This window comes from Tupaia chinensis, unplaced genomic scaffold, assembly GCF_000334495.1.
Source record: "Tupaia chinensis unplaced genomic scaffold, TupChi_1.0 Scaffold000064_1, whole genome shotgun sequence".
NCBI classification, from domain to species: domain Eukaryota; kingdom Metazoa; phylum Chordata; class Mammalia; order Scandentia; family Tupaiidae; genus Tupaia; species Tupaia belangeri.
Window position 1 is genome coordinate 208623 of NW_006159522.1, and position 8392 is coordinate 217014.

Below are 8392 nucleotides of genomic sequence, written 5' to 3' on the forward strand. Positions count from 1 at the left end.
ATTTTTCTGCCACCTGGAAAAGCACAGTGAGAGGATTTATCTCCCAGAATAGGAATGGCAGAAACTTTATCCTGAAATAGAGTTGACAACATGTGACAAAATTCTGCACCACGATCACAGATGTATATATCATCTTTTTTATTATAAAGAAGTTTTTCTATTGAAGTATAACATAGAAACAGAAATATACATGAGTGATAAGTGGATGAATTCCAAAAGCAATACCCATGTAACCACAGCACCCAGACCAAGATACCAACATTACCACCCTTCCATGAGCAACCCCTTGTTCCTCTCCGCCTCCCGCACAACACACACACACTCAAGATAACCATTCTCCTGACTTCCATAGATTAGCTTTACCTAAAGTTTCTCTTTAAGTCCTTTGCCTTTTTTTCTATTGAGTGAACTTTATTTTTTAAGCAGATCTACTGAGGTATAAATGACACGCAATAATGTGCACATATATAAAGCGTTTGGTTTGATCAATGTTGGCATATGTACACACCACGAAACCCTCACCCAATCAAGACAGTAAACATATCTATCCCCAAACCCAGGTGAGCACCAAACTACCTTCTGTCATAATAGATTAGTTTGAATTTTCTAGCATTTTATATAAATGAAATTATACATATGTTCTGGTTTTTGTTTGGCTTCTTTCATTTAACGTAAGGATTCTGAGAGTCATCTCTGTCATTACATGTCCCACTCATTCATTCCTTCATGTTACTCAGTAGTATTCTATTGTATAGCTATATTACAATTTCCTCATTCATTAACCTGTTAACGGACATTTGGGTTGTTTACAATTTGGGGCTATTTAAAATAAAGCTACTATGAATATTTGCACACAAGTCTATGCCTAGATAAATACTTTCATTTTCGAGAGATAAATATTTGGAAAGAAAATGTTTAGGTCATTTCCATTTCTATACCGAAGTGGTGCACGAAAATTTGAGTTATTCAGTCTTCCTCATCAGTACTTGATATAATCAGTCTGTTTAATTTTAGACTTTCTAATATGTATTTAATAGTGTCTATTGTGATTATACTTTTCATATTTTAACAATTAGTGATTTTGAGCACATCTTTTGATATGCTTATCATCTGTATATCATTTTTGGTTAAATGTCTTCACAAAATTTCTGCTCTTCTAATTAAGTAATTAATTAATTAACTTCTTCCATGAGTGAGACAGAGAGTGCAACCCCAACAGAGTCTTGACACCATTATCTACTACCCCACCCCCACCCCAGCCAGCCCAAATCACAGGAGAATGGAGAAGAGACTGTAGTGTGGCTGTCCCCCCTCGGAGTGACTTCTCATTTCCCCTCTCTCTGCATCTCCCTGTTTTTCTCTGGAGAGTGCATGCACCCTATGGCGAAACTTAAAAATAAATAAATAAATAGATACTATAGTAATGGTTCAGTTCCATTAAAAATGCAGTGTGTGTGTGTGAGAGAGAATGTACATCCAATCAGGTCATTGTGATTAAAGCGAAATTTGGGAATTAAACCCTTTGACCAAATCTGGCTCTTTTCCTGTTTTTGTAAATAAAGGTTATGAAAAATGCACAAAAGGTGGTAGAATTACATTGACAGTAGAGCACATAAATGTAAAGGGGCCATTCATAGGTGAGGTCCTTGGGAAGGTGCAATGGGAGTGAATCCAAAGCATGAGTACAGGGCGTGGCCTTTGAGAGGAAGGCAATTTCTTTTATTTGCCCTCCTAAGGCAGGCGGGAAGAAAGTGGAGATAGTGAATAAATTGGCAGTTTGGTGGCTATAAGCTGAAAAGGAGTCCATCTGAGCACTTTGGTTTTCTGGTAAAAACAATAAGAAAAATCTCCAGTTGATGAGAAAGTCGGAAGGTCTGGAATTGGGAGAAATCTGAAAAAGGTTTAAGAATTTTTACAAGCATCATTCATAATAGCAAAAAAAAAAAAAAAAAAAAAAGACATAGAAGGGAAGAAAGTGGAGATAGTGAATAAATTGGCAGTTTGGTGGCTATAAGCTGAAAAGGAGTCCATCTGAGCACTTTGGTTTTCTGGTAAAAACAATAAGAAAAATCTCCAGTTGATGAGAAAGTCGGAAGGTCTGGAATTGGGAGAAATCTGAAAAAGGTTTAAGAATTTTTACAAGCATCATTCATAATAGCAAAAAAAAAAAAAAAAAAAAAAAAAAAACCTGAAAACAATCCAAATGTCCATAACTTATCGATGGATAAAGAAAGTGTAGTATACTTAACAATAGAATATTATCTAGGAGTTAGAAATACTAATATAAAGTGAAACATGGATAAACCTTGGAAACATTACGCTAAGTGAAAAAACAACAGACGTACAAGGTCACAGAGTGGTTATCAGGGGCAGGAGGAAAAGGTACATGGAGAGTGAGAATAGGGTTTTGGGGTGGTAAAAACCAATCTGAAATTAGATAGGGAGGCTGAACAATTTTACGAATACTAAAGTATACACATTATAAAGATAAATGTTGTGGTATGTGACTGATATGTCAATAAACCTGTTAAAAATAAAACAAAAAGTTACTACAGAGGAGAAGGAAGTGAACTGTCCAGATAATAGAAGTGAGATTGCCAAGTGCTATGGTCTGAATGTTTGTGTTCTCCTAAAATTCATACATTGAAACATAATCCGAACATGATGGTATTGAGAGGTGGGAGTGGGCCAGCCCATGGTATGGGGCTAAGGCAGCTATTAGTATATCCCATGTAGCCAACTGTGCCGTTCAAGTTCCAGACCCAGTGGCTTGAGAAAAATGCAGGGTGTGCACACATGCATGACCAAGATCCTTAAATCATCCCAATGGGAGATGATTTCTCACTCCCCTACCCACACATCTCTATCAAGTGAGCACATATGCCCTCTAGCAAATTAAAAAAAAAAAATGTAAGGCTTGGGTTGTCCCCACAGCACAGTAGTTATGGGAGCCAGATCCCATATAGTCAACCATGGTTTGAATCCCAGCCCCAGTGGCTTGAAAAACATGACAGCCAGGCGTGTATGTCAAAAGTCCTGATGGGGTGCAGAAAAGGAGGAAAAATGATTGCAGCATGACCATGCCCCATTTTACGAGGGTTGAGAGGGGATGCTTTCTGTTTCTCTCTATATATCTCTATCTCTTCTTCTTTAGAGAGCTTTTATAAAAAGGGCTTGTTCTTTCCTTTATGTGAGGATACAGAAAGAAATAAAAATCTATGAGAAATGTTAAGGGTGTTGGTGTCTTGATCTTGTCTTTTCAGCCTCCGGAACCACGGAGCGATAAATCTTTGTTCTTTATAAATACACAGCCTAAAGTCTTTTGGTACCGGCTTGGATGAGCTAACACAGAAATTGGTTCCAAGAAGTGAGCTACCACTACCTAAAAATGTGGAAGTGGCTTTAGAATTGAGTAATGGGCTGAGACCGAAATAATTTGGAGGTGCATACCTCATTAAAAGAATAGAGAATTAAAGGTGATGCAGATAAGGGCTCAGAAAAGGAGTACTAGAGAGACAGCCACCATATCGTGGAGGCAACTTAAGAGGCTGTGAAGAAGGGCCAGCTTATGGTGTGGTGGTTAAGGCTCCAGACTCCCACATGGTCAACTGTGGTTCGAGTCCTGGACCCAGTGACTTGAAAATCATGCTGGGCACATGTGCACATGAGCTCAAAATCCCAGGAGAACAGAGGAGAGGGTTTGTGGTGTTACCATCCCCCCCCCCCCCCCCCGTAAGGTGATTTCTCACTTTCTCTTTCTAGCAAATGCATGCACCGTATAGCAAAAAGGGGAATTTGTTGTTGTTTTTTTTTAAAGAGAGCGTGTAAGAAATATGAACAGTAAAGGATATTCCAATGAAGGCTCAGATGGAAATGAGGAAAATGGTATTGGAAACTGAAAAGCAATTCTTGTTATCCAGTAGCAAAAACCTGGCTGGAAGAAATCTCTAGGCAGAGTGTGGACAGGGCTGTATGGTTTCTCTTGACTGCTTATAGCAAGACAGAGAGTTGTAGGTCAGAGGGCACCAAGTTTCTGATACACAGGTAGAATAGGTTTCGAGATTTATTACACAGCAGTGTGACTGTAGTCCATAATAATGTATTATATATTTATTTCTTTTTTCATGTGCTAGAGGGTATATGCACTCACTAGAGAGAGACAGAGCAAGGAGAGAGGAATTCACATTACCATCCCATTCCTTCATGTCTTCTTCCTTTCAGGATTTCGTGCATGCATGGACATGTACCCAGTGTGTTTTTTCAAACCATCAGGTCCGGGATTCAAACTGTACAGGTGGCCACGTGGAAACTGGCTGTCTTAACCACCAGGCCATGGAGTCAGCCCGATGTATTGCATATTGCAAAATAACTAAAGGAGTAAATCTCAAGTGTCTCACTGCTGCATGTTGTTTAAATGAGTCCTTCCAAAACTCTTGTGTTGGAATTTGGTTGTGATGAGAATTGGAGGGTGAAAACTTAAGTTGACTATGGTGTGGAAAGGTGAGATCCTTGGGGAGAGATTAGAACCAGAGAGGAGAGGGTGGCCACGGTTAGACACTCATGTGTTTATAAGGAGATGCAAACATGGACATAGATACATACTCTGCAGGAGTTCTTGCATGTGAGGCCCTGCATGCCTTAGGATCCTACCAAGACCATTCATGATTTAGGACTTCACATACCATCCATTAGCTATATAAACCTCTATCCTTTTAAAAAAATTATTTTGAAAAATTATTTACTTAATTTTATTTATTCATTCTTTTTTTTAAAAAAAAATTGACAGAGAGGGAGAGAGAGAGAGAGAGAGAGAGAGGGAGAGAGAGAAAGAGAGAAAGCAAACCCACCAGGTTCAGGACTTAAACCGTGGTCACCCATGTGGAAGTATCCAGCACCTTAACCACCATGCCATCTGCTGTATCCCCCCCCTTTAAATTTAATTTAATTTTAAAAAATCGCCAGAGGTGAGTGTGTGTGTGAAAGGCAAAGCCTCCTCTTCAATGGGGCACAATCAAGCCACAATTCTTTCTCTTTCATTTCTCCATCCCATCAGGCTTTTCAGCTTGTGTGTACACTTGCCCAGTGAGTTTCTCAAGCTGCCAAGGCTGGGACTCAACCTGCAGGACATCATGTGGGAGTTAGCTTTCTATGCACAGTGCTTAACATCATCACTGTGGGGCCAGCACTAAACCTCAACCACTCAGACTCCAGCTTTGCTTTTCTTTTTCCTTTTCTTTTCCTTTCTTCTCTCCTCTCCCCTCTTTTCTCTTTTCCTTTCCTTTTCTCCCCATCTCTCTTCTCTTTTGTATTATTTTTTCTTCTCTCCTTTCTTCCTTTTATTCTTTCTTTCCTTCCTTCCTTTCTTCCTTCCTTCTTTCCTTCCTTCCTTCTTCCCTCCTTTCTTTTGAGAGAGTCTGTGCTGCTATAACAAAGTATCTCAGACTGGATAATTTATAAACAACAGACATTTATTCCTCACATTTCTGAAGGCTGGGAAGTCCAAGATAAAAGACTAATAGATTCACTGCCTAACAAGTGTCTGTGTTCCACATGGATGGTGCTTTCATGCGCACATAGCAGAGGAACAAACAAGCGCTCTTGGGCTTCTTTTTTGTATTGCTTTATTTATTATTATTATTATTTAATTTCCTATAGGACACATGCACTCACTATGGAGAAAAAGACAGAGAGAGAGAGAAAGTGAAAAGCAAGGTCTGGGACTCAAACTGCAGATGGCTATATGGGAGTCCAGTGCCTTAATCACCATGCCACCTAATGGTCCTTTAATGGCACTAATCCCATTGATAATAGCTCTACTTTCCCCAAACACCTTCCAAAGGTCCTGTCTCTTAACATCAAACAGACTAAGACACGGGTCAGCGCAGACATCTTTAGTTTGGAGCCTCTTATCGCACAGACCCCAGTGAGCAGGTAGTTGCTGGGAGAGGAGTGTCTTAGTGGGGAGAGGTTGTCAGGCTGTACTCAGGAAGCAAATGCGTGTGAGGTTTCCGGCAAATCTCCTGTACCTCTTAGAGGAAAGGCATCTGGATCTCCAAAGCTTCAGTAATTGGATGGTGATTTATTTCCTCATTCGAAATACATACTGATCCTAATTTTGTATTTGTAATTGTATATTCTTTTCCTTTAAAAGGACTTCCCATACTTACCTGGCAGGGAAACACCATGATCGCGTGTGTAGGTGGTTTCCCCAGAGTGAGGCTCACTCATGGCACTGCGGGTGTGCTGACCTCTGCGATTTCCCCAAATGAGGGAAACTCGGCTGCATAATTTGTGGTAGTAGAGGACTGTGTTCACGCTCTCCCCTGGTTAAAAAAGAAGAGGAAGAAAAAAATAGAACTTCCCAAACCGTGTAAGCTTCAGATTCCAGCAGCCCAATATCTGCTCCTGCAGGGAGCTGAAGATCTATTGGGGGTCACTGAGTGTGAGTTTAAAGTGATGCCACTCATCCTGTTGTGTGCTTGCGCCAACGGCGCTTTGTTGCTTGGGTGCAGAAGAAAGTAGGATTAGTTCATCCAGATTTGGAATTTTGTGAGATAGGAACATGTAATTGGAAATCTGGTCCACAGGATTTAAATCTCCAGGACTTGCACAATCTGTCCCTTGTCTGCATCTGTAACCTCTCCCAGTGCCCATGTCTCTCTCCCTCACCTCCCTGTTACCGTCATTCAGTTCCTTGGAAGCTCTTTCCATCCTGAGAACCTGTACCCAGTCATTTCTCTTTCGTCTGGACTATTCTTCTCTACTCCACTACTTCTACCCAACCAACTTCTGCTTACCCTGAAGTTCTCCGTTTAAGGTATTTTTCTAAGAGAAGTCTTTCCTAACCTACCTATCCTACTCCCAAGGGGCAGATCCTATATTATGCCCAAATCTGACTCTATATTTTGTTTCCACAGTATTTATCAAGAGTATTGGAGATCTTAGGGGATTGATTGCTGAAGTTTTTCTTCAGGATAGAGGAGTGTAGGAACAAGGCTGTTTTTCTGCCTTATGCTGAGTCCTCTGGGACTTGCATAGAATAGGCAGTCCATTAACATTTGTTGTATGAATAAAATGTAAGATACATTACCTTTTAATGCAAAAAGACATAAAATGTGGAGTCCAGCCCCATAGCCTCATGCTCAAGGGAGCTGGATTCCACATAGCAAACCACAGTTCAAGTCTCAGCCCCAGCAGCTTGGAAAACACACAGGGTTCATGGACGTGTGTAACTAAAATTCTGAGAATAGTAGAGAAATGGAGGAGAGAAGATTGTGGTGTGACCATGCCCCACTTGAGTGTAGACTTGCATAGAATAGGCAGTCCATTAACATTTGTTGTATGAATAAAATGTAAGATACATTACCTTTTAATGCAAAAAGACATAAAATGTGGAGTCCAGCCCCATAGCCTCATGCTCAAGGGAGCTGGATTCCACATAGCAAACCACAGTTCAAGTCTCAGCCCCAGCAGCTTGGAAAACACACAGGGTTCATGGACGTGTGTAACTAAAATTCTGAGAATAGTAGAGAAATGGAGGAGAGAAGATTGTGGTGTGACCATGCCCCACTTGTGTGTGTGTGTGTGTGTGTGTGTGTGTGTGATTTCTCTCTGTCTCTCTCTCTGTCTCTCTTTGGCAAGCATACATACTCTCTGGCAATTAAAAAAATAAAAAATAAAGATATAAAATGTGGGGCCCAGCCCCTGTGGCACAACTGGTATTGTACTGGATGGTGGAGCTGGAAGCCACATGCTGATCGTGATCTGAGTCTCTAGCTAGATGTGCCTGAAAACATGGGTCAGGCACATGCACACTTCCCAGAGGCTTGGAGGGCTGGAAGAAGGGGATCTTTGTATGTTGAGCCTCATGAAGGACTTTTCCTTCTCTCTCTAATGTGTGCATCTGCTATACCATGAAAGAACTGGGACGAGCAGATGGCATAATGGTTACATTGGTGGACTCCCACATAGTTGACTGTGGTTTGAGTCCTGAACCTGGTGACTTAAAATCACACTGGGCACATGTGTGTGCATGCCCAAAGTCCTGAGAGGAGAAGGGAGAAGGGGTTGTGGCATAGCCTTCTCCCCGGGGGCTGACTTCTTGCTTTCTGTCTCTGTCTCTCCAGTGAGCATACACACTCTATAGCAAAAATCTCTCTCTCAAAATAATAATAATAATAATAACAATAAAGAATTAAAAGATAATCATCTTAGTAGACATCTACAAATGGTATACAATGTAAAAATAATACAAGTCTGTTTTCCAAAATACACATGTGGAAGACATACCCATTTTCACTATTTTCAACCTCTCTTCAACCCTGATGTGTTTAATCTCTAAAAATACAAGTCTAGGGGCCTGCAGGTGGTGTGGTGGTTAAGGGTAACGGAC

General features: G+C 40.7%; 1 non-coding gene across 1 annotated transcript; it reads left to right on the forward strand.

Annotated features, from left to right (window-relative positions):
* Positions 1 to 6159: 6159 nt before the first annotated feature.
* LOC114005006 (U1 spliceosomal RNA) lies at positions 6160 to 6326 on the forward strand. Its single transcript, XR_003546955.1, has one exon. It is a non-coding gene; the product is annotated as a U1 spliceosomal RNA (small nuclear RNA).
* Positions 6327 to 8392: the final 2066 nt, after the last annotated feature.